Genomic DNA, 22,855 nt, shown 5'->3' on the forward strand with positions numbered 1-22,855 from the left:
CCTTCATTTTGAGGGCCTTATTGTGGCTTGTTGAACCCTGGCTGGGTTGGAAGGGCCCTGAACCTCACCCATGTCTGGCTCTCTCTAGACTGACTCCTCTAAAAAAAAGGGCAGCTCTGAACCAGCTCCATCATTACTTGTCACTGGCTCTAAGAGGATCTTAGTCATGTAAGTAAAGATTGGCATTTCAGGGGACCTCTGGGGCCCTAAAGGAGAGGTCACTGGGATAGGGAGGAGCAGTGGGTTTGAAGGCAGATCTTCTGGTTATATTTCTCAGCTCAGCTATTTCCTGACTGGGTGACTTTGAGTCAGTCATTGTACTTTTCTAGCCTCATTTTCCCTTATCACTGCCAGCTGTCAGACCAGGGTGCTCCAAGGAGGTGGGCACCTGGAAAGAACACTCTCCATCGGGTGTGTTCTCACTCAGATCCTCCTCTGGCCACTGGGCCTTGGCAAAGCATGGCACCACTGGACTGACACCAAGGGGATGTGACTCAGGCCAGGGCTATTCAGAGTCCTCAGAACTGTTGAGTCACCGAGTGAAGCACCACAAAGTAGTTGTGAGCACTGAACTCCTGTCTATTTGGAGGGAAATTTCAGCATTGACTTAGAACAACCCTCCCCCCCCCCCCCAATCTGGACCAGACAGAGCTACCAAGGAACTCTGGGTCATCAGGACTCATTTCCAAAGTCTGGGGACATTTGGCTCTCAGTTACTCATCCCCCAATGGATGAGGAGTCACCCCCAAAGTCAGCAGCCTGTCTGGGGATGCTTCCTGTCAAGCTCTATTTGCCTTTTGCTGAGTAGATTCCAAAAGAGAACCATCTACCCTGGACTGAAATACAAAATAGACAACAGAGAAACTCTTCCCTACAACAGGGCTGGGGGCCAGAAGCCTTAAGTGTTGACCCATTCAGGCTATCAACAGGGTCCTGACAGGGGCAGGAAAAAGGTTACACCCAGACCCTGAAGACCTGGATTCAAATTCTGCCAATCTTTCTGGGCCTCAGTTTCTTCATCTGTAAAATGTAAAATACAAATTTAGGGTTGTTCCTACTCTTATCACAATGCCTTCACCTCTCTAAAGCCTCAGTTTCTAAAGTTCCTTTCAGCTCTGGCTCTACAGCTTTGTCATTGCCATAGCCTAGTCTTACAATAATTTTATTTTTAGTTTCCCATGGTAAGTTCTTAATAAATCTTTCTCATTCATTTATTCACCCATTTTATCCACCCACTGACTCCTTCATTTATTCACCCATAACAGAGTGCTAGGTCCACAGTACCCCTCCTCCCAGGTCTCTACAACATGTACCCAATTAAGATGAACATAAACAAACTTTGTAATCATATATCTACACAGCCTAACAAGTACGAGGAATAAACTGCTCCCTTTCCCCATTTCCTCCAAGTGTCTTCAGAGCATCCCATCAGAGCTGGGCCAAGAGGAAGCTGAGAGAAAATTTAGATCCTGTTTTCTATTTCTGTCAAAAGCACTAATCTTCTTTCTGGCTCCCAGCTCCATCTTCTAAGTGATTAGGATATTCCCTGTGAAAAATTGCTTCCACCAATGGAGACTGGCATCTTCTTGGCAGCATCATCTTTGAAAAGCTAAACGATTTACCGAGGATTATAGTCAACATCTTTCAGAAGCAGACCTTGAGTTCAGGTCTTCCCATCTCCAAGACAGCTGCCTCCCCATGCAACCTTGCCACCTCTGCTAACAGTCCTATCGCAATCATCAACAAAAGTCTAAGAAATTCCTAGGAGGCCAGTTTTTGAAGAAACAAATTCCAGAGGATAGTCAAATATCTTTAAGATTTTCAGTCATAGCTCAGTGCAACACTGGTGGCCTTACATTTGATGGGAAACTTCTAATTCAGCGCCCTTCACTCCTATTGATGGTCTCCCCACTCCAAAGCCCCACAGAAGAAATCGGATCTCCCCTTCAAATGCTATCTTGTTCTCTTGAGTCTTCTCCTCTCCAGCCTCAGTTTCTTTAGTGGATCTTCATCATATCCTAAACTCCAAGCCCCTCAACCTTCTGGCTACCCTTCATTGATCCTATTCCTACCTATCTGTCCTTAAGTCATGCCAGCCAGACCTGACCCCACTAAGACAAGATCTGATAAGTCAAAGGATCTCTCTCCTTCATGTAGCCTGAGACCCACATGAGCTCTTTGTAAGCTGCCCCATTGTACTACTGACTCAATTGGAGTTTACCCTCCACCCAAACCCCCCAGATCTTTCTCAGAACAGTTGTTATCTATCCGTTTATCCCCTGCCCTATAGGTTTGCCCCTCAAGGGAAGCAATGGGGGGAATTTTATTTTATTTTTATTTGGGGGGGGAATTTTAAAGAGACACCTTTAGGTTTGGTGTGAACCAAGCTTTCTAGCAATTGGAGCCATCCCAAAGGGGAGTGGGCTGTCTCAGCAGGTGTTGGGGGGGGGGAGCTTGTTCGCTGGGGATCTTCAAGAAGCTTCTAATAAATACTTAAAAATGGTTGACTGATATTCTTTCTACCATTGAGTTGGTTTCCAAGAGTTGCATGCTCCCCAGAGTCTTATCTGCCAGACTAGCTCTCTCCTGGGCTCTGCCCATGGGCACTGATTGGTCCTGCTGACTTTCTGAGTCACAAACAGGCAGCTGCCCCCTCCAGATATAGACTTTGCCATGAATTCATGAGCTGGCCTAGTGTGGGGTCAGGAAGATGGGGAAGGAGGGTCACACTCCTCCTTATGCCCTGGTGGTCACTAGAAAGAACAAGGGGATCAGTTTCTCTCTGAAGGTCTGTTCTGGCTCAACTTCCAACCAAAAGGCCTTTCCCCACCATAGGGTGGACAGGAGAAATCACAGAACTGGCCAGGCCCCTCCTGACCAGGTCTCTTTCCTCTTCTCGCACACCTGCATTGGCTCATTCTCCCAAGTCTAGACTCTCTTTGATTACCTCTCCACCTCCACATGTGTAGCCTCTGACGAAGTGTAGAAAGTCCAGCTATAATAGTCAATAGGAAGGGAACAAGGCAGCAAGAAGGAGTTGCAATCAACATTCATGAAGGGAATCCTGTGCTGAAGAAGCCACATATTCTTGGGGAAGGGAAATCAGTCCAACAAGAACATTATTTTCTGTTCCCTCCTAATTCTTGGCAATCAATAAAACTTGGAGCCATGGATGTATGCCAAGCAACGTCTCCCCAGCAGAGGTGCCTGCCTGGTGGTCGTGGACACCAGGTGAGTCTGGTGATCTGGTCCAATGAATGACTGACCTGGCTCCCTGCCCATTGTGGGAGTTATTTTGGGACCTGAGAAATGTACTGTGTGAACCATGGAGTTATCAGGCAATCGGTGATTAAGGGAATTGTCAGCTAGTCCATGTTCACTGAGCATCTACTATGGGGTGGCCCCATGTCATAGTTCAGTGAGGGACGTGGGGAGGGAGAACCAGGATGTAGTAGCTTCAAGAGGAAGGACAGTATGAACACACATGAGATAATGCCAGAACACCTTAGGCCTGTGCCATAGAAGAATGCTGGGTATTAGAGTAGGGGAGGTCAGAGAAGACCAGTGGGGTCATGACTAGACTGGGTCCTAATATTCATCTATTCACATATATGAAGTACTAGCTGCTGCTAGGTCCTGGGGAAAAGACAAAGTTTAAATATTTTCCCCCAAATTCATATATTTTATTTTTTTTAACATTCATCCATATGCATCTGTATATTTTTAAGTGACAAAATTTCTTTCCATCCTCCCTTCTCACCCCTCTCCCCTCAGCAGTGAACAATCAGGTTAACATTGGACATCTATATTTGTGACATGTTTACAGATTAATCATTTTCAGTATGTGGAATTAGGATTAAGGGAAAGAGATACATAAGAGAAAATTTTTATAAAGTGTTCATTGGATTCGGAAGGTTTATTTTTTTTCTTCCTCTGGTTGGGGATAGCATTGTCCATAGCAGTCTAATATAGTCCTAACTTTCTGAATTGCTGAGCAGAGCTGCTTCCATCAAGGTGGATCATCTCACAATGCTGTTGTTAATGTGTACATTGTTCTCTTGGCTCTACTCCCTTCTCTCAGCATCAGATCCCGTAAGTCATTCCATGCTTCTCTAGAGTCTGACCATTTATGGTTTCTTATAGAACAATAATATTCCATGGCATTCATGTACCATAACTTGTTTAGCCATTCCTCAATTGATGGGTATTCCCTCAATTTCCAATTCTTTGACACTACAAAAAGAGCCACTATGAATATTTTGGAACATGTAGGACTTTCCCCATTTTTTATTTCTTCTGGATATAGGTCTAGAATTGGAATTGCTGGGTCAAAGGGAAAGCATTTTTATTGTTCTTTGGGCATACTTCCCTATTGCTCTCCAGAAAGGTTGGATTCATTCACAGCTCCACCAGCAAAGCATCAATGACCCAATCCTTCCACAACCTCTCCAACATTGATCATTTCCCCCTTTTCTCATCTTTCCCAGTCTGAGAGGTGTGAAGTGTTTTAGTTGTTTTAATTTACATTTCTCTGATCAATAATGATTTGGAGTATTTTTTTCATATGATTATATATAGCTTTAATTTCTTCATTTGAAAACTGTCTGTTCATATCCTTTGATCATTTATTGATTGCAGAATGACTTGGAACCTTATAAATTTGGTGGATTTCTCTATATTTAGAAATGAGACCTTTCTCAAACTCCTGGTTGTGAAGATTACTTCCCAGCTTTCTCCTTTCCTTCTAATTTTGGCAGCATTGATTTTATTAGTGCAAAACCTTTTTAATTTAATATAGTCAAAGTTATTCATTTTGCAGTTCATAATGTACTGTAGTTCTTGTTTGGCCATAAATTTGTGCCCTTTCCATAGATCTGATAGAGTATTTCTTGGTCTGTTAATTTATCTCTGGTTTCAAATTTTATATCTAAATTCCATACCCACTTTGATCTTATTTTTATATAGGGTCAAAGTTGAGATTTAATAAGACTAGGCTTGGTCCCTGGAGCTCACAGAGGGGAATCACATGAGTGCACACACACACACACACACACACACACACACACATGCACACGCACATGCATATACCAAAACCCTTCTAAAACATTCCTTCATCCATGCATTCCATAGGGTCTGGTACAAGGACTCTGAAAGTGGCAGAAAACCAGATTCATAAAGTTTGCTCACCGGCTTAATAGGGCTGTCTCAGAAGAAAAAGGACCCAATACCTTCAGAGGCAGCCTATTCTGATACCCAACAGCTAGAATTCTGGGGAAGTTTTAGTCTTGAATTCGTTTTTTACAAGTTCCCTCCATTAATCTTGCTTCTGTCCTCTAGGGCTAAGCAGAATGGGCCCCATCTCTCCTCTCTGGGTGGGTCCTGATGCTATCATTCCCTCCTCCTTCAGACCAACTTGGCCCATATTTCTCATCAGACCTGGGCAGAGAAAAGAGACATTCGCTTTTTTAGTCCTGAAAACTTATTCCCTTATCACAGTCTAAGATTTTATTAACTTTTTTACTGTCACATCTACTATGGATACAATAGACATATGGAGGTCTCTAAAATTCCTACATTATTTTTCCAGAGAAATTGCTGCCTCAATGTGCCTCCCCTATCTGTTACTTGAAGAACTGATTTTTTTTTCTACCCAAATATCAGACCTTGTACTCATTCCCATTTGGAGTGACCATTTGGTGATTGTAGTGTTGGAAGAACTCTTCTTCAGTTACAGGTTAGAAGAGATGACCACTGGACTCCCTCTCAACTCTGGAACACTGGAACTTCCATCTCCTTCGATCCAACCAGCAAACTCTTTTTTGGATCTTGTCTCTGTCATCCAGTAGCTTAGCTCTGCCTTTCAGTTTTTTTTATCATTGACAAACTTGGTGAGCATTGCAACTATGCTTTTGTCCCAGTCACCCAGCCTTGAACCAAGATTCCAAGGGCTTTCTACTGGAGGCTTCCTGTGATGTTGATCCTAATGGAACCATTAACAACAGCTCTGAGTCTGAAGTCATCTGGCTTTCTTCTGTCGAATGTAGAGCTCCCCATCTTCTCCACAGGAATAGGAACAGATACTTGGACAAGAGCTTATTGAAATCTAGGTGAATTCTGCCCACAGGATTTCATTCCCCTCTTCTAGATGAGGAATTTGGACAAAAAGAAAATGAGATCAGTTTGTCTTTCTCAGTTCTTAGGGAACCCATATTAGTTTCAGGTAATCACCACTTTCTTTTCTAAGTGATAGTCTATGTATTTTTTTAGGAATGATAGAGACGAAATTCTGGTTTAGTTTGGGGTTGGACTGATCACCCTCTCAGGTTTCTTCCAGGTCAGAGGTTTTATGCATTGGTCTTAGGGGAATGGAAGCCCCAATTCTGTACATTATTAGATTTGTGACTTTGGAGTAGTTCCTTTTTTCCTCAGTAGAATGAGGAGTGTTTGTGAGTGTGTGTGGTGGGGGGGGTGTAAAGGGGCAGGGTGGGACTGGACTGATTCCTTTCTAAACTCCCTTCTCACCCTCACTTTTTCAATTATTGACCAAAAGAAATCATGTAAAGGAAACAGTTTGAGGATACCTCCTAGGGAGATAGATCTTGAAGACTCCAGAGAGGAGCAGGGAAGGTCTTACAATTGGGAGAGAGGCTGGAGGCTGGAGGCTGGAATGGGTCTAAGCCTGTGGGAGAAAGAGAGAAAGAGATTAGCTGAGTTTAAAGCCTGGGGCTGGCCAATCAGCTGGACTATAGGAAGAGATAAGGATGGGCAGGCAGAGTGAATTCACACTGAAAAGGACTTGGAAGGTAAAAAGTGGAGTCTAGACATGTAGAAGTCTTCTTCAGGAGACAGGGACTAGAGTAGGAAGAAACTGGGACCCAAGGGCAGAGTCTGGATGTTCTTGTTCTAATTCAGGAAATCAAGCTCTCAGTCAGCTTTTATTTCAGCACCTAGAGAGAAGGAATTCATCTGAGTCTGAGTCTGGTGTTCAAATCCTGAACCTGTCATATATAACTGGTGTGGCGCAGCTCTGTTCTCTCTTCTGTAAAACTAGCTTGACCTCCAAAGCCCCTGAACTCTGAACCCATAATTCCTGGCATGCACTGGGGAAGAAAGCAGGAAAAGGGGAAACCAAATAACCAGGAGGAGAAAATTTCCCTGGGGGACTTTCTTTTATGATCTCCAAAAATTACTTTGCATCCTCTAGGGACTTAGTTAGAATAATAATTAGCTAACATTTATTTAGCAAGGCTTGCAAAGGCATTTTACATATAGCAATTTCAACTGATCCTCTCCACATATTATTATTCTTTCTTTTTTACTGAGGAGTAAATTGATTTTTTGAGTAATTTCTCGGGGGTTCCCCAGCTGGTAATAGTCTGAAACAACATTTGAACTCAGGTTTTCCTGACTAGAGTCCAATTTTCACTGGCCTTTCACAGTTTGTGTTATCGTGTCAGTTATAACTGACTCATCCTGGCTCCAATTTGGGTCGAAGTACCTCCAGGCCACTTCTGAGAATCTTTGAGTGCCACCAAGGAGCACCCCTCCAAGTAAACTGCTCTTGACTGCACCTCACTAGCTCCCAAGAACCCCCACTAGTGGCATGGTGTGTGAGGGAATCTTCTCTTTGCCTTCTGTAGCAGCACTGGGAAGTGGGAGGGGAAGGCTTTTCTCCCTTTCCCCTATAGGACCCCCTCTCATGTCTCTTAGTGTAGATTCCCATTTGGAGAGACTGACCAAAGGAAGCCAAATGACCAAATCCAAGATTCCACTAGTGTCTCTTGCTTGGTTCCCCATGCCTCTCATTCATTCCAGGGCCAGGAAGAATACCAAGCAATATGAAAAGAGTCAACCTCGAATCATAGACTATACCATCTTAGAGTCGTCCCTCTCTGGGATGAGGACCTAGACTCATCAGCAAGAAAAATTTGATAATTTGAAAGAAACCCTGGAAGTCACCTTCAGTAATTGATGCCAGTGATTGACCAGAAAACAGTTCCCTGGCTCCACCCAACAGCTCACCCCTTCAGCTCCCTCCTTATCAGGCTGCTGCAGAGCTGTAATTCTTTAGGGGACCTTGGACCAGGCTTTACTTCCCTGGGACTCAGTTTTCTTATTTGTAAAATCAGAGGATTGGGCTAAACATTATGTGGCCCTTTCCAACTTCTGATCTGCAATGTTAAAAGTTCTGAAGAAATGGAAGTCCTCTTCTCTACTTGTTTTAAAAGTCCCTTTTTGGTTTTTTTTTAATAAGTTTTTTCAAAAGAAGACTTTAAGCCCATAGTTATAGAAAGAGAAAGAAGAAGGATTCCTCTCTTCTGCTGGATCCCAGGAGAGCAGGGGGAATTGGGGGGGGGTTGCCCATTAGCAGAGTCAGGTTTGATGCTCATCACCACCATCATCAAAGTTCTCCCAAATCAGGGTCCCATCCTCTCTGGACATCTCTAAGCAAAAACTGGATGACAACCATTTGTCATTAAGGTTCTAGATTCAGAGATTTTTGTATAACTGTGGACAGGACCTGAATTCAAATCCTAACTCTTTCATTCTGTGACCTTTCTGTCCTCAGTATCCTCACCTGTGAAAATGAGGAAGTTGGACTAAAGAGTCTCTCTTTAGCCTAAGCTGTAATCTTCTGAAAACTTAATGCAGAGAGTGATTGTGAGGAGGCATGATGTTATTGTTTTGCCCTTTGTTCTTGAAGAAGACATGACACTGGGGCGGCTAGGTGGCACAGAGGACAGAGCACCGGCCCTGGAGTCAGGAGGACCTGAGTTCAAATCCGGCCTCAGACACTTCATCATGACCTAGCCATGTGGCCTTGGGCAAGCCGCTTAACCCTATTGCCTTGCCAAAACTAAAAAAAAAAAAAGACTTGCCATCAAGGGAGGGTGAAGCCACAACAAATAAGTAAATTAGATTGGGGGGGCATGCTAAGTTAGGTCACCAACTTCACTTTCTTTTCTGTACTCATCTGGGTTCAAAGGACTAATATGGATCAGGAGGACTGAAGATGGCCCTGGATGTGACGCAATCAGGATGAAGTGACTTACCCAGGGTAAAACAACTAGTAAGTGTTCATCGTCCAAGACTGGATGTGAACTCAGGTCCTCCTGACTCCAGGACTGGTGTTCTATCTGTGTGACCTAGCTGTCCTGAATGTTCTCTCTCTATCTCTCTTCTTTCCTTCTCTCTCTTTGGTTTTTGCAAGACAATGGACTTAAGAGACTTGCCCAAGGTAACATAACTAAGCAAGTATTAAGTGAATGAAACCGGATTTGAACTCAGGTCCTCTTGACTTCAGGGCCAGTGCCTTATCCACTGGTACCTCCTAGCTGCCCCTGAATGTTCCCTTAAAGAAGCAAAGAGACATCAAGACCCCAGTCAATGACCAAACTTGGGATTCAAACATTTAAAAATCTTTTTCCTTCATCCCTTTCTCTCTCGCTCTTCTTCCTTCCTCCCTTCCTTCCTTCCTTCCTTCCTTCCTTCCTTCCTTCCTTCCTTCCTTCCTTCCTTCCTCCCTTCCTCCCTTCCTCCCTTCCTCCCTCCCTCCCTTCCTTCCTTCCTTCCTTCCTTCCTTCCTTCCTTCCTTCCTTCCTTCCTTCCTTCCTTCCTCCCTTCCTCCCTTCCTCCCTTCCTCCCTTCCTCCCTCCCTCCCTTCCTTCCTCCCTCCCTCCCTCCCTTCCTCCCTCCTTTCCTTCCTTCCCTTCTTCCCTCTCCTCTTTCCAACTTCCTTCCATGAACATCTTGGTGTCAGTGAGACTTTTCTGCCTTCCTATTTCAGGCAGTTTTTAAATACAAGAAACTTTTGAGCAAAGTCAGAGACCAGAACCCTCCTTGGGAGGGGCTTTGCCAACAGAGACCTTGCTGTTTTAACTGAAGAACCCAGGAAATTCAGATTCCAGTCAGAATAGTTCCAGTCCCCAGGCCTGTAGAGTGACTGGAAGTCCCTTGGGGACAGGGATTCTTCCTCGTTGTCATGGGGTGGGGGGGCAATGCTTGCATCTCCACAAGCTCCCAGCCCAGGCCTAGCACATAGAAAGGATTCAATAAATGTTTGTTGAATGGCATTGAATGGAATTGAATAAGTGAAGCCTTTAGCTGTTGTGACAGTGTAGACACAGATAATAGGAACAATGGGGGGCCTGGCCCTATCATTCCTCTTAGTCCATCATTAACTGCCTGAGACTCAGCAGGAAAGGGAGGGTGGGGAGGTCAGGTGAGGGTGGACAGAAGGCAGAGATGACCCCGTCTGAGGCCTTCCAGTCAGCTCCTTTAACTCAAAAATGAGGGCTTCTTTGCTGGGCTCACATAAGTCTCAGTTTCCTCCTCTGGACAAACCCCCACCTTTTTTGATCCTCAGCTTGAACAGCTCTAAAATGAGAGGGTTAGCATAGAGCACTCTCCAACTCCAAAATTCTCTGTTCTAAGGTTCCTACATTCAACACTCTAAGAGCAAGCCCAGCTCTGATGTTCTATGTTCTCTCAACTTTAAGATGATGTTCTATGATTCAAGGTGGACACTTCATATTGCTTGGTATTCTTCCTGGCCCTAGAATGAATACAAGGCCTGGGGAGCCAAGCAAGAGACACCAGAATCTTGGATTTGGTCATTTGGCCCTTTTTGGTCACTCTCTCCAGTAACATCAAAGAAAGGTAGAAATTGGAGCTATTCAGTGGGTCCGCCCATTGTTCACCTGGTCAGGCTACTCGCTTTGACGTGTTCTTGTCCTCCATGCCTACATCCCTCAGATTATTTTCATGTGAGAACTGACTGAGAGTTTTGGAGTTATAGGAAATAAGTCCCAAGGTTGCCCAATGAGTTGGCTGCAGCTCCTTGAACCTCACAGCCTCATCTGGACACTTTTACTGGAAATTCTTGTGTGGAGCCCATTCCTCTTGTACTGAGAATTCTCCTGTTGACCCCATGCCGGGGAGGTTTCATGGAAGACAGTCCCACTCTTGATTCCCTTGTACCAGAATGGGGGGATCTACTCATTCAAGAATCCAGACCAGGGAAGAGGGGAATTGGGAAGAAAACCATGTTTTCAGAGAGGGGTGCCACAAAGCAACGGGACATTCATGGGTTGCTGTTGTTGCTTTGTTCTTTTTAAGTCTCCTGAATGCTTCCCACACATTATCTTGCTGGAGTTGAAGGAGAGCAAAGTACTTTATTGACTGGTTTGAAGGGCAGGCCCATTTTGGGCTTTCATCAGCACTAAATAAAAGCAATCTATTGATGGGGACCTCCTCCTACCCCCCTGGGAGGGAGGGACTGGAAGGGTTATTGAGTCCAAATTACAGGTGATTTTCCTTAGGATCATGAGAGTCAAGCCTCTAAAGCTCAGTGTCTCCATCTATTCCGAGAGCCCCCCAACATCAGAAGTGAAAAGGACCTAACCCTTCTAACCATCTAACCCTTCCCTAAACAGGGTCTGCTCTGCCACATCAAGAGTAAGGGCTGACCTGTCTCCATGTTGGGACCCCCCTCCCCCTACTTCCTCCTGCAGCAGCTCATTCCACTTCAGGGATGGCTCTTTAGAAAAGGAGACTTTTCGTTGGGTTAGACAATCTTTCAAGTCCCTTCTGAGTCGGTCCCCAAGGTCCTGAAGAGTTTGCCTCCCTGAGGAAGAGAAATCTAAAGGTTAAAGCCAGTGGGCTTTCTTACCAGCAGGATGAGCAGACAAGGTGGTTATCTGTCCTCAGAATCCTGGGGAATGGCCCTTACAATGTGGCAAGGCAAGATGGGGGTGGGGGCTTGTCACAAGAATCGGAATTCTCTAGAAATCTGTAGTGCAGATCTCAAAGGAGAGCCTGGAGGGTGACAGTTGGAGATAGGAGTCCTGGTCCTTGCCCAAGGCGGGGAAGATGTGGGGCTGTGTCATATTCCCAGCCATTCTCCTTTCAACCCAGTAGGTTCCCAAGGTTGGGGCTCTCCCCTGGAGGAGCCTAGAAGCCCAAGGAGACCCAGCTGAGGCTTGGGACAATGTCTCCTTCCAGAAGACAGGCCACCCTGGTTTATACAGGAGCAATGGGGGCTGGGGGCAGGGAAGAGGTGCAGAGGCAGCTTCAGGATAGACATCAGTATGTAGGAGTGCTGGCTACCTGGGGAATGGCAGGTGCCCACTCACTGGAATCTTCCCACAGAGGCTCTCTTGGTTCTCTCTTATCTCCCTGGGGTGATTATCTCTGGGCAGATGACTTCCAGACTCCCCAGCCTAGCCATGGATGGAGCTTCAATCCCAAAGCACCAACTGCTCAGTGGACATTCTAAGTTGGGTGGTTTCTAGGCACCTCAGATTCCCCATCCACCTACCCCCACCAAACTTCCTATTTCTGCACCCTTAACAGTGTCTCACAATGTTCAAATCTGGCCTCAGACTCTCACTAGACTTGTGACCCTGGGCTAGACTCTTCACTCCGTTTGCCTCAGTTTCTTCACCTATAAAATGAGCTGGAGAAGAAAATGACAATCTCTCGAGTATCTCTGCCAAGAAAACTCAAATGGGCTCAGAAAGAGCTGGAGCAGACTGAGCAACAGCAATCAAGTCTCCCCTTTTTAATCTCAGCATTTCCTCAACCCTCCTTGACTCGAGTGTCTTGGACAGAGTGTTGAATCTTTAATCAGTAAGATGATTAGAATCCAGTCTCAGGCACCTACTACTTGTGAGACCCTGGCCAAGTCACTGACCTTCTCAGACTCAGTTTCCTCAACTATAAAATAGTGATTATAATAGCACCTGCCTCCCAGGATTGTTGTGATATTAGATTACTAAGACTATTATATGAGATCATTTTTGTGCAGCATTTTGTAAATCTAAAAGCACTTTGTAAATGCTGGTTATCATAATAATAACTATTATTATTATTTATTGTATCATTTCTACTTTTACATCTAATCCCTTCTGCCCTCTCCTCTCCTCTCCAGTTGTCCTGATCCATATCTGGCCACTGGATCCACATGGTTGCAGAGGACTTTGCACCACCCTGCCTCACTTCAACCCAAGTCACTTGCAAGTCAGGATGATCTCCTTCCCGGTGTCATTGGTCCTCTTGGAGAACAAAGAACAAATAACAAATTTTACAAAGATATTCCCTTCATTGAAAGTCTTTTCAGCTCTTGCCTCTCTCACTGCACCAACTAGTCTTCCTGCCTAAAGTCTCACCTCTCATGCCCTCCTCCCCCAACTTCATTATTCTGTCTCCCTCCCTTTCCTCTCCCCTCCCCTTTCCTCTCCTCCCTTCCCCTCCCCTCTCCCCTCCTCTCCCCTCCTCTTCCCTCTCCTCTCCTTTACCCCCCTCTGTCTCTGCCTCTCTCTCACTCTCTCCCCTCTTCTCCTCCTCCTTTTCCTCCCTTTCTGTCTCTGTCTCTTGGAATTCTCATTCTTTCTATGTGTGTGTTATATGTGTGTCTCCTTAGCATCTACCATTGGGCCTGGTCCACAATAGACACTTAGATGCTTAATTGATTGACTATTGTAGCACAGATTTCTATTCTGCTATTGGCTGGTCTAGATGGTCATTGAGTTTCTCCCACCTCCTTTGCCTCTGGGACTGACTTGGCAGAAATCTCCCCCCTCCCCTCCTTAGCACAACAGTTAAAAGTGAAAGCTTCACCCTGAATTCAGACCTTTGGACCCAGGACTCAAGGATAAGATTATCTTTATATTGAATCAAAGCCCTCCCAGCTGTTTAAGGATGAATGAATGGTTGGTTCTCCTCAAGCCACTTTCATTTTGTCTTTTGAAGGTCATTCCAATCTGGAAGGGACTGGAAAGACCATTTAGTCCAACTGTACCATTGTATAGATGGGGAAACTGAGACCCAGAGCGTTTGTTTTTTCAAAAGTCTCTGAGGCAAAGGGACAGATGAGGGAAGAGGAAGGGTGCTGTATTGGGTGGCGAACACAGTCTTGAGAGAGGTTATTCCACTTGGGGATCAATAGGTCCTTGTTCTCCCCACTAATCAATCTCTTATAAATCACCCCTTCCCCAAAACAATCATTCAAAGAAGCGGAGAGAAGTCCAGTTAACCTAGCACAGAGAGTTCCGAGGACTCCATTGAGGAAGGGAGACCTTTCAAAGATGAGAGAGGGTGGTTCTGCCACCCCGAACAATAGCACCTGGGGCTGCTTTTCTCTGTAGCCCAGTTCTGGCAAAGCATTGCTCCCCCTCCTTGATTCCCTAAGACTGAGCTGTATATCCTCTGGTCAGAGAGAGCCCCTGGTAGAGTCCAACCCCACCTGACCCAGCGTCCCCACTGCCTTCATTTATATTTTCACGGTCCAGCCTTGGCCCTGGTGATCAAGAAACTTTTCCTCCTGGGAGTCCTTCTTTGGTGGATGCTATTGAAAGGGGATGGTGGGGGTGGGCTTTGAGTCCCCAGCCCTCTCCTCGTTTGTGCATTGTAAAGTGAGCTCATTTTTCAGGGTGGCTTTCCTATTCTTTCCAGGAAAAATGTGGCCAAAGCCACGTCCTCCCAGGCCTTTTGATGTCCAGAATCCTCTTCATTTCCCCGATAGAAAAAGTCAGTGATTAAGACCCAGTCCCTAAAGGACACGTCGTCAGCCTTCTCTTTGACCAGAAGGGTTTCCCAGTGAATCAAACCTTTCTCCAGGCCCAGGGGGCCCCACAATAGGCCTTGAAAAGATGGATAGCACAATTGTCCTGCCTAGTGATCCAGGAAGGGAGAGGGCTCCTCCTCCAGGGAGGCCTCCCTCCACCAGGCCTGCCCTGGCCCCACAGGGGCCCACCATGAAAGGCCCAAGCGACCAATCCCCTTTCTAGAGGAAAGCTCTAGACAATAGGTGCCACAGTCAGACACAACTCCTGCCACGCAGGCTTGTGGGGCAGCCTCACACATGTGAAGGGCCAGCCAAGCGGAAAGAACGGGAAGTTTCCTTCTGAAGAATTGTGGCCCCAGAATCTTGGGGCTTCTGCTGGGGGGGGGGCTCTCCCCAGAGGTCAGAGTCACACAGACAGGGCCCCAAGGCAGACACAAGGAGGACGAGCTCATTGGACAGATCTGGGGCTGGGAAAACTATCTTATAGTATACATTTATATAGAAACACCATGCAAGAAAGCCCCAGGCCTGCAGAGGAGAGAAGAGGCAGCAAAAGAAGCTGGGAGGAAGGCCCTGGGTAGATAGTGCCACCTTGTCACCTGCATACCTGAGGTGCTACCCTCCCCTTGAGCCCGGGAACTTTTGTCCAATGGAAAAGAAAAGAGGTTTATTTCAATTGGTCTCCAGGCAGGTTTCCCTTTCAACACTGACACTTTCTCCTCCCTCTCCCTCTCCCTCTCCCTCTCCCTCTCCCTCTCCCTCTCCCTCTCCCTCTCCCTCTCCCTCTCCCTCTCCCTCTCCCTCTCCCTCTCCCTCTCCCTCTCCCTCTCCTTCAGCTTTTCTTTCTTGATCTCTGGGTCTCTCTCTCCTTTCTTTACATTTTTATTTTAGGTTTTTGCAAGGCAAATGGGATTAAGTGGCTTGGCCTTGGGCACACTAGTTCATTATGAAGTGTCTAAGGTCAGATTTGAACTCAGGTCCTCCTGACTCCAGGGCCAGTGCTCTATCCACTGTGCCATCTAGTCACCCTGGTCTCTCCTTTCTTAATCTGTCTCTATGTCTATGTCTCTCTCCTTCCATGATCTCTGTCTCTGTGTCTGTTTCTATACCTTTCAGTCTCTCTCTCTCTCTCTCTCTCTCTCTCTCTCTCTCTCTCTCTCTGTCTCTTAGAAAGAGGTTTCTGGTCATGGAATTGCTCTATAGAAAGAATGAGTCCTCTGGGAAGTGTCTACTCTTTACCCGATTGTAGTCTAGATCTCTTCTCGATATCTCCCTACCCAACCCTGCCCACCTTCTCTGGGCCAGACTGGCTGAGACCTAGCAGCACTCTCCTGCCCACCCTGCTCTCACTTCTCCCTCTCTCCCCACTTTAATATAGTTTTGGAGGATCCCTACCTCCAAATGTTGGAGAGGTTGGAAGGGAGTCTTTGATAAGCTAATAGAAGCCAGCTCCTTCCTGCTCACATTGAAATGCTTCATTATTACCAGCAAAACCAGAACCTTTTGTTCCATTTTTCATATAAATGGGAACATAGCTCATCCACCCCTCCCCCTTTCTGTCATCGCTTCACCCCATTGAAATCTTCTTTGCTTCTGAGATATCCTATTTCCCACCCACAGCAATGGGCTGCTAACACTTGCAGGTGCTGGGGACATCTTCATCTCTTCCCACTGAATCTTTGCCTTGGCTATGGCTGCCATTCCTGGACTCGAGGGCTCAGAAACTGCACCTTCTCCTTGAAGTCTTCCTTGATTGCCCCAGTCCTCTCCTGAAGAACTTCATATTTCCATTGTCTACGTTTTGTCTGGACTTATCAGGGCAATGCCTATTCCCTGCCTCATAGAATATGTCATAAGAATCCTTACATAAAATATCCTTCAGAAGGGAGACACTCTAAAGGGCTGAGAAGGGAACCTGGGTGGAAGAATAAGGGGAAAGAGGAAGAGTTGGGGGCAGGAGGAGCCATTCTTGGGAAAGGGCACCAGAGAGACAAAAGACTTTCTTAAGTGGGAAAAACAAAAGTCTAGTCAGCTTCTGGTTTTTAGAATCTGTAAGATGTAGTTCTCCAGAGCAAGAAAAATCCAAGTTATTAGATTCAACAAACACTTTTACAGGCCCCTGTTAGGTGCCAGTCACTCTTCTAGCTGCTGAGGACAGAAAGGCGAAGATGTGGCAGCCTCTGCCCTAAAGGAATTTACATTCCCCTGCATCACCCATAGATCAATACACATTTATTAAATGCCTTTTGTGTACCAGACTAAGGGCTGGTGATAGAGCAGTATAACATCCCTTAGTGGTGATCCCCTTAGTACAAGTTTGAATTCGTGGATTCTCCTCTACCTCAGAGTGAACACTGCTATTAGGTAGGGATGAAAGTCTTTCAATTGCCTTCTGATCCGTAACTTTGTGCATATGCTCAAGGGTTGAGCTGCCTCCCTGGGTTCCTCTTCTTTTCAGGCTTTGGGGTTGGAGGACTTCTCAGAGCCTCATCCAACTGTCCTGCCTTGGCAAGCCTGTGTCTAGGATGGGCCTGCCCCTCTCTTGTGGTGTTTCCTTCTCCAACTAAGACCTTGAACCATTGCTTCAAGATGGACAAGTCCAGGTAACCTTGGGGGTTTCAGACATGAGATCCCAAGAGGTCATCAAAGCAGCCGTTGCTGGGTCCACCAGGGGCCATCGATTACAGCATCATCTGCATGAGCAGGAAGGGGGCACAAAGGGACCAGGGTGAGAGGGGACATGGGGAAAGATTAGGTTTGATCTTGGACAGAGTGGACTGTGAAATGGACAATTAACTGCCTTTCTGCTATTTCCATCCCCTCCAAAGTTGGAATGTGAGCCTCCCAAATGAATTTTCTGATAATAATGTTACTGGGTTCTGTTCCTATCATACTGGCATGGTTTTTTTTTTTTTTTAGTTGCTTAGCATATACCTTAGTTGTGCTTTTTGTATTAGTTTCTTTTTGCTTTACTCCCTTTTAGTGCGGAAAGCAGTAGATTCTGGGGAAGCTGGGATGGGGATGAGGAGCCAAGGAAGACTTTCCCTCATTAAGAAGTAAGCTGGGGGTGGTGGCTAGGTGGTGCAGTGGATAAAGCATTGGCCCTGGAGTCAGGAGGACCTGGGTTCAAATCCGGCCTCAGACACTTAGTAATTACCTAGCTGTGTGGCCTTGGGCAAGCCACTTAACCCCATTTGCCTTGCAAAAAAAGAAAACCTAAAAAAAAAAGTAAGTTGGGGTAGCTACATGGTATAGTGGATAGAGCATCGACCCTGGAATCAGGAGGACCTGAGTTCAAATCTAAATTTAGACATAGTCTAGCTGTGTGACCTTGAGCAAGTCACTTAACCCATTGCCTTGCCAAATCCAAAAGGGAGGGGAAAGTAAGTTAACCTTGTTGAGCACCATATGACTGGTACTATATAGAGTGTAGGCAGAGGAGGGGTAGGTACCTGAGTGAAGGCCAGCTGCAATTACTGTTAGTCTCTTCTAACAAAGAAAGGCAAAAATAGTCCCTGCTCTCAAGCCATTCACTTTCCAAAGGGAGAGATGCCTTGTAAACATCTAGATACTTAGGAGAAACAGGAGTGGATAAATGAGAGAATCTGAGGGAGGAAAGGACTAATACCTGGAGATCTGGGACAGGCCTCATGCCAAAGGTAGGACTGAAGCCTGAGTGTTGGAAGAAGCCAGGGGAACTAAGGCAGGGGTGAAGAGGTTGGAGTGACAGTCAGAACAACAGGGGGATGCAGAGGAAGTTAGATCAATGTGACTGGACCATGTAACAAAGGGAGGAGAAGGAGAGAAGAAAGGACCAGCAGAGTTTCTAGTCATTTCTCGATGAAATAGGGAGCCATTGGCTTTTATTAAGAAGGGAAGTGACCTGGGAAGTACAAAGTAGGTGACAGGGCAGCTAGATGGAGCCGTGGATAGAGCACTGATCTTGGAATCAGAAAGACAGGCGGTCAAATCCAGCCTCAGATTGTTGATTGCCTTGCATCCGGAGTCATCTCTAATCATTCTAATTTATATCTGACCACTGGACCCAGATGACTCTAGACCTTCCTCCCTAAAGCTGAGTCTCTGTGAACCAAGAGGAGAAAGTGAGGCTGGTGACTCACTTCTCCCCTGCCCTCAAATCCAATTCATGTTCTTGTCATGGCATCATCTCCCTGATGCCCTGGTCTTCTTGTAGAACACAGGGCAAACATCATCAGAGAGTAAGTGTTTAATCAATGTTTATTGATTTGAATTATGGAGCCATAAAATTCTTTGTTTATATGACACAAATTTTCTAAATTGATGTATTATGTGTATACATGTAAAAATTGATTAAGGGAAATAATACACAGTAAAAACATTGAGCAGTGACCTAAGGTAATGAATGTAATAAAATAAAATCCATCCACACTCTGGGCAGTGTGATTCAGTGTGACGAGTACTGAGTTTGGAGCCAATGGATATGGCTTCAAAGCTGCTTTTTTTCCTCACAAACAACCTATGTGACTTGGTCAAGGTGCTTTGAACCTTGACCTATAGAAGGAGGTGGGACAAGATACCTTGTTAGACCTCCCTTCCTAAAGCTGAGTCTCTGTGATTCCCCCAGGTCTTAGACTGATCTCTCCCTTTTGGGACATTTCTAGGAGTTCCCCGTAAGGGCAGCTAGGTGGCACAGTGGATAGAGCACTGGTCTTGGATTCAGGAGGATCAGAGTTTGAATTTGACCTCAGACAATTGACACTAACTAGCTGGATGTCCCTGGGCAAGTCACTTCGCCCTGATTGCTTCACATCCAGAGCCATCTCCAGTCATCCTAATTCATATTAGGCCACTGGACCCAGATGGTTCCGGAGGAGAAAGTGAGGCTGGCAACTTAGCACAGGTGCCCCCCCACTCACCCACTCAAACCCAATTCATGTGTTCATCATGGCATCACCTTCCTGACGCTGTGGTCTTCTTTGAGAATGAAGGACAAACATCCCATCAGGAGTTCCCCATCATTCTCAGGAAATGCATTGGGAAAACCCATCCCTTCATCTGAAATAGTAATTAGTATTTTTTCAGATGGAAACTAAGAATGATTAAATCTACACCATCATATAAAATGCATTTCATCTTCAGGATGTGGAGCTTAATGATACCTAAAGCCTGCTATTCAAAGGTTCCCTTGGCCTCTAATTGAGTATACTTTAATAATAATATAATTAGAATTAGAGTAAAAACTTCTGGTGGAGAAAAGATCATTTACGAGGGGTGGGGGGGAGGTGCGGGCAAATATTCTCCGAATGATTCACTGGGTGTGCATTTGAAGGACCAATAGGAAAAATCTGGAGCAGGTAAGGAATCTGGTTAGAAGGAAGCAGTGAATATAAATGGACAGCTGGGTACTCAGTGATTCTGCAAGTAAATTCCTTAGCAGAACAATGAGAAAACAGCCCACGTTTTCTGAGGAGAGCAATTACTGGAATGATTGCTGGCCTGACAACCCTGGGAACAGTTTTAAACCCTTCCTTGCCTTTCCTGGCCCAGTGCCTCTAGTTGGGGCACTGGCCTGTCTGGCTTGAAGAGAGTCAACTGCAAGGGGTAGTCTGGGCTGGGTGGCTGTAGGGGTGGTGATGGGAGTCCATGAACATGTCCCTCAGCATAAACAGTAACCCAAGAAATCAACCAGCGGTTTATTGAAAAGTGAAACGTTCAACATGGCAGACTCTTGGCCACCATGATGCCAAGCAACTGGTCTGAAGGAATGATTGGTCTCATCTTGGGCTTGACTTCTCTTTTCTTGTAACCAACTGCATTGACCAATGAATGTAGATCCCCGTGCATCCTATTTAGTTACCTGACTGACCTTGGGCAAACTGCTCCCTGCCTAGGGTTCTCCATCTGGAAAATGGGCAAGCAATGCCCATGTATGGAGAATCGCACCCTGAATACAAGTCCTGTTGGTGTCCATGATTGCTGCATGGTATGGACACGTCGGGGCCTCCTCTGCCTTTTGTCCGTGAGAAGCACATACCGTTCCCTTGGTGCACGGTTGCTTCCTCCTCATCAAAGGCTCTCATTAAATTAATGAGCCTGTTTTTGCTGAGACACAAGGTGGGGTTGGATGGCTCATGGGCATTATTTCTGTAAGGATGAATAGGCCCCACTAGGCAGAGGGCTTCTTCCCACCCACGTTCTCATTTAAGCAGGAGGCTTTGGAGTGGAGTAGTTTAAGTTCAGGGGCCCCAGGAGGTGGGAGTCCATAGACAGACATTTTTTACACAGCACTAAGTGATTGAGTTTAAGAATGAATTGGACTGGGGTAGGGTCAGAGAGGTAATCAATGAGCTTCCTGGAGAGTATCTCCTAGCCCTCTGTGCAGGGGCTGTTCAACTTTCAATAGGAAGGTGATGTTGCTGATGCACCCCCTGGGAGGCTTCCTGTTCGAGAGGATAGAATGTTAGCCTTGTGGTCACACAGATGGAGGTGCAAATCTAGCCTCAGGCTTTTCCTAGTTGTATGTCCCTAAGCCTATCATTGAGCCAGTCTGAGACTCTGGTCTCTCCGAGATCAGTTTCTTGATTTGTAAAATGGGGATGGTGGTAGCAGTAGTGGTGGTGGTAGTCTTGATAGCAGTACTAGTACTAGTCGTAGTAGTGGTGGTGGTGGTGGTGGTCATGGTACTAGCAGTAATAGTGGTAATAGTATTATTAGTAGTAGTGGTGGTAGTGGTTGTGGTAGTAGCAGTGGTGATGGTGATGGTAGTAGTTGTATCTCTCAGGGTAGTTATGGGAATTTGGATTCCCATAATTGGATAGTTTGTAGACCTGATAATGTCTCCAAACAGCCACGTAATCCTTCATGTATAATCCTGTACATTAAAACAGTACCAGCCAGATTGCTGTCATTATTTTGCTTATTGGGAGGGCATTGACGTAGGCTCCCCAATTCTCTTCAGCCTCACTCCAGTTACTGACAGATTTGCTAATTATAGGAATGGTGGGGGGCTCCAAGTCCACAGATTCTTCCCAGCAAATGGCAAAGTGACAGGGTAACCAGTGTACAAACATGGATCAGGTCTAGAAAAGGTAGTTTATTGCCACCCAGAAAAGGGAATGCTAAGTTACCAGAAAATTAGAGAAGACTTGGATCACTCCTCATTTCTTGTCCAATCAGCCGGACGGTCCCTTCATTGTCTAGCTTCATCAGGACGGACACTCTTCACCTTTCCCCTCCTTAGAACAAGTTCTGAACAAACAACAAGCAGGGATGGGAGCTCCCTTTCCCGTGCCCACGTTTTCTTTTCCTTGTCTCAAGTCTGAGTCTGCTAATATTAATGTTGCTAAAACCATTAGCACTTGGGTCAGCGTTGCTTTTGTCTGGGCTGGGGTGGATGGTCCATGGGACTTCTGGAAAATCAAACATAATAAGGAAGGGCAAGGCAGGTGGGAACCTCTGCTGTAAATCTAGCAAGCTGAGACTATACTCTGCATGGGGAAAGGGGAACCAAAAGGCCCTAGACTTACTCTTATTAGCTAGAATAGGAAAGGACCCTTCATTCCCCCACTCCCCATCAGGAATTACAGCTTGTCTTCTTGAGAGATGCCTCCCAAGAGGTCTGTCAACCTGAAGTCACATCTTCCCCACCCCCTGCCATGTTTTTAGATTTTCTGGTTCAACAACTCATCATGGGACATAATCCAGTGATAAACCATGCCTAACCTTAGGGGGGACCTTGGACAATCTGCTCATTTAACAGATGGGGAAACTGAGGACCCAAGTATGAGACCTTTCAATTGGTACTCAGATAGCATTAAAGATTTCTGGACTTGGAGTTAAGAAGACCCTGGGCAAGTCATTTAACCTCTCTCTGCCTCATTTTCTTAATATGTGAAATGAAGATAATAATAGGAATTTTACCTCCCTACTTCAACTTTTTATTTTGAAGATAAAATGAGACCTTTACCCTTGAACACCATCAGAAAGAGAGAGAGGGAGATTGTACTAGTCAGTATAAAAGATGTGGTATGTGTGTGTGTAGAGGGTGGTATTCTGCCTCAGCTGTAGGAGGACAATGCCCCTAGAGCACTTAGCCCAGACACAACCCATTATAATGGATTGCTAGGAATGCCATAGATGGGAGACCTGAAGCAGGAATCCAAAGTATGGGGGTTCAAATACTGGCTCTAAGACTTACTGTCTTTATGACCTTGACCAAGTGATTTTTGCCCTTGAGGTCTCAGTTTCCTCTTTCTGTAAAGTGAGAGAGTTGGACTAGTCCAGAGAGTTGGTCTCTGGACTGGCTTG

This window comes from Macrotis lagotis, chromosome 3 (genome assembly GCF_037893015.1).
Source record: "Macrotis lagotis isolate mMagLag1 chromosome 3, bilby.v1.9.chrom.fasta, whole genome shotgun sequence".
Taxonomy (NCBI): domain Eukaryota; kingdom Metazoa; phylum Chordata; class Mammalia; order Peramelemorphia; family Peramelidae; genus Macrotis; species Macrotis lagotis.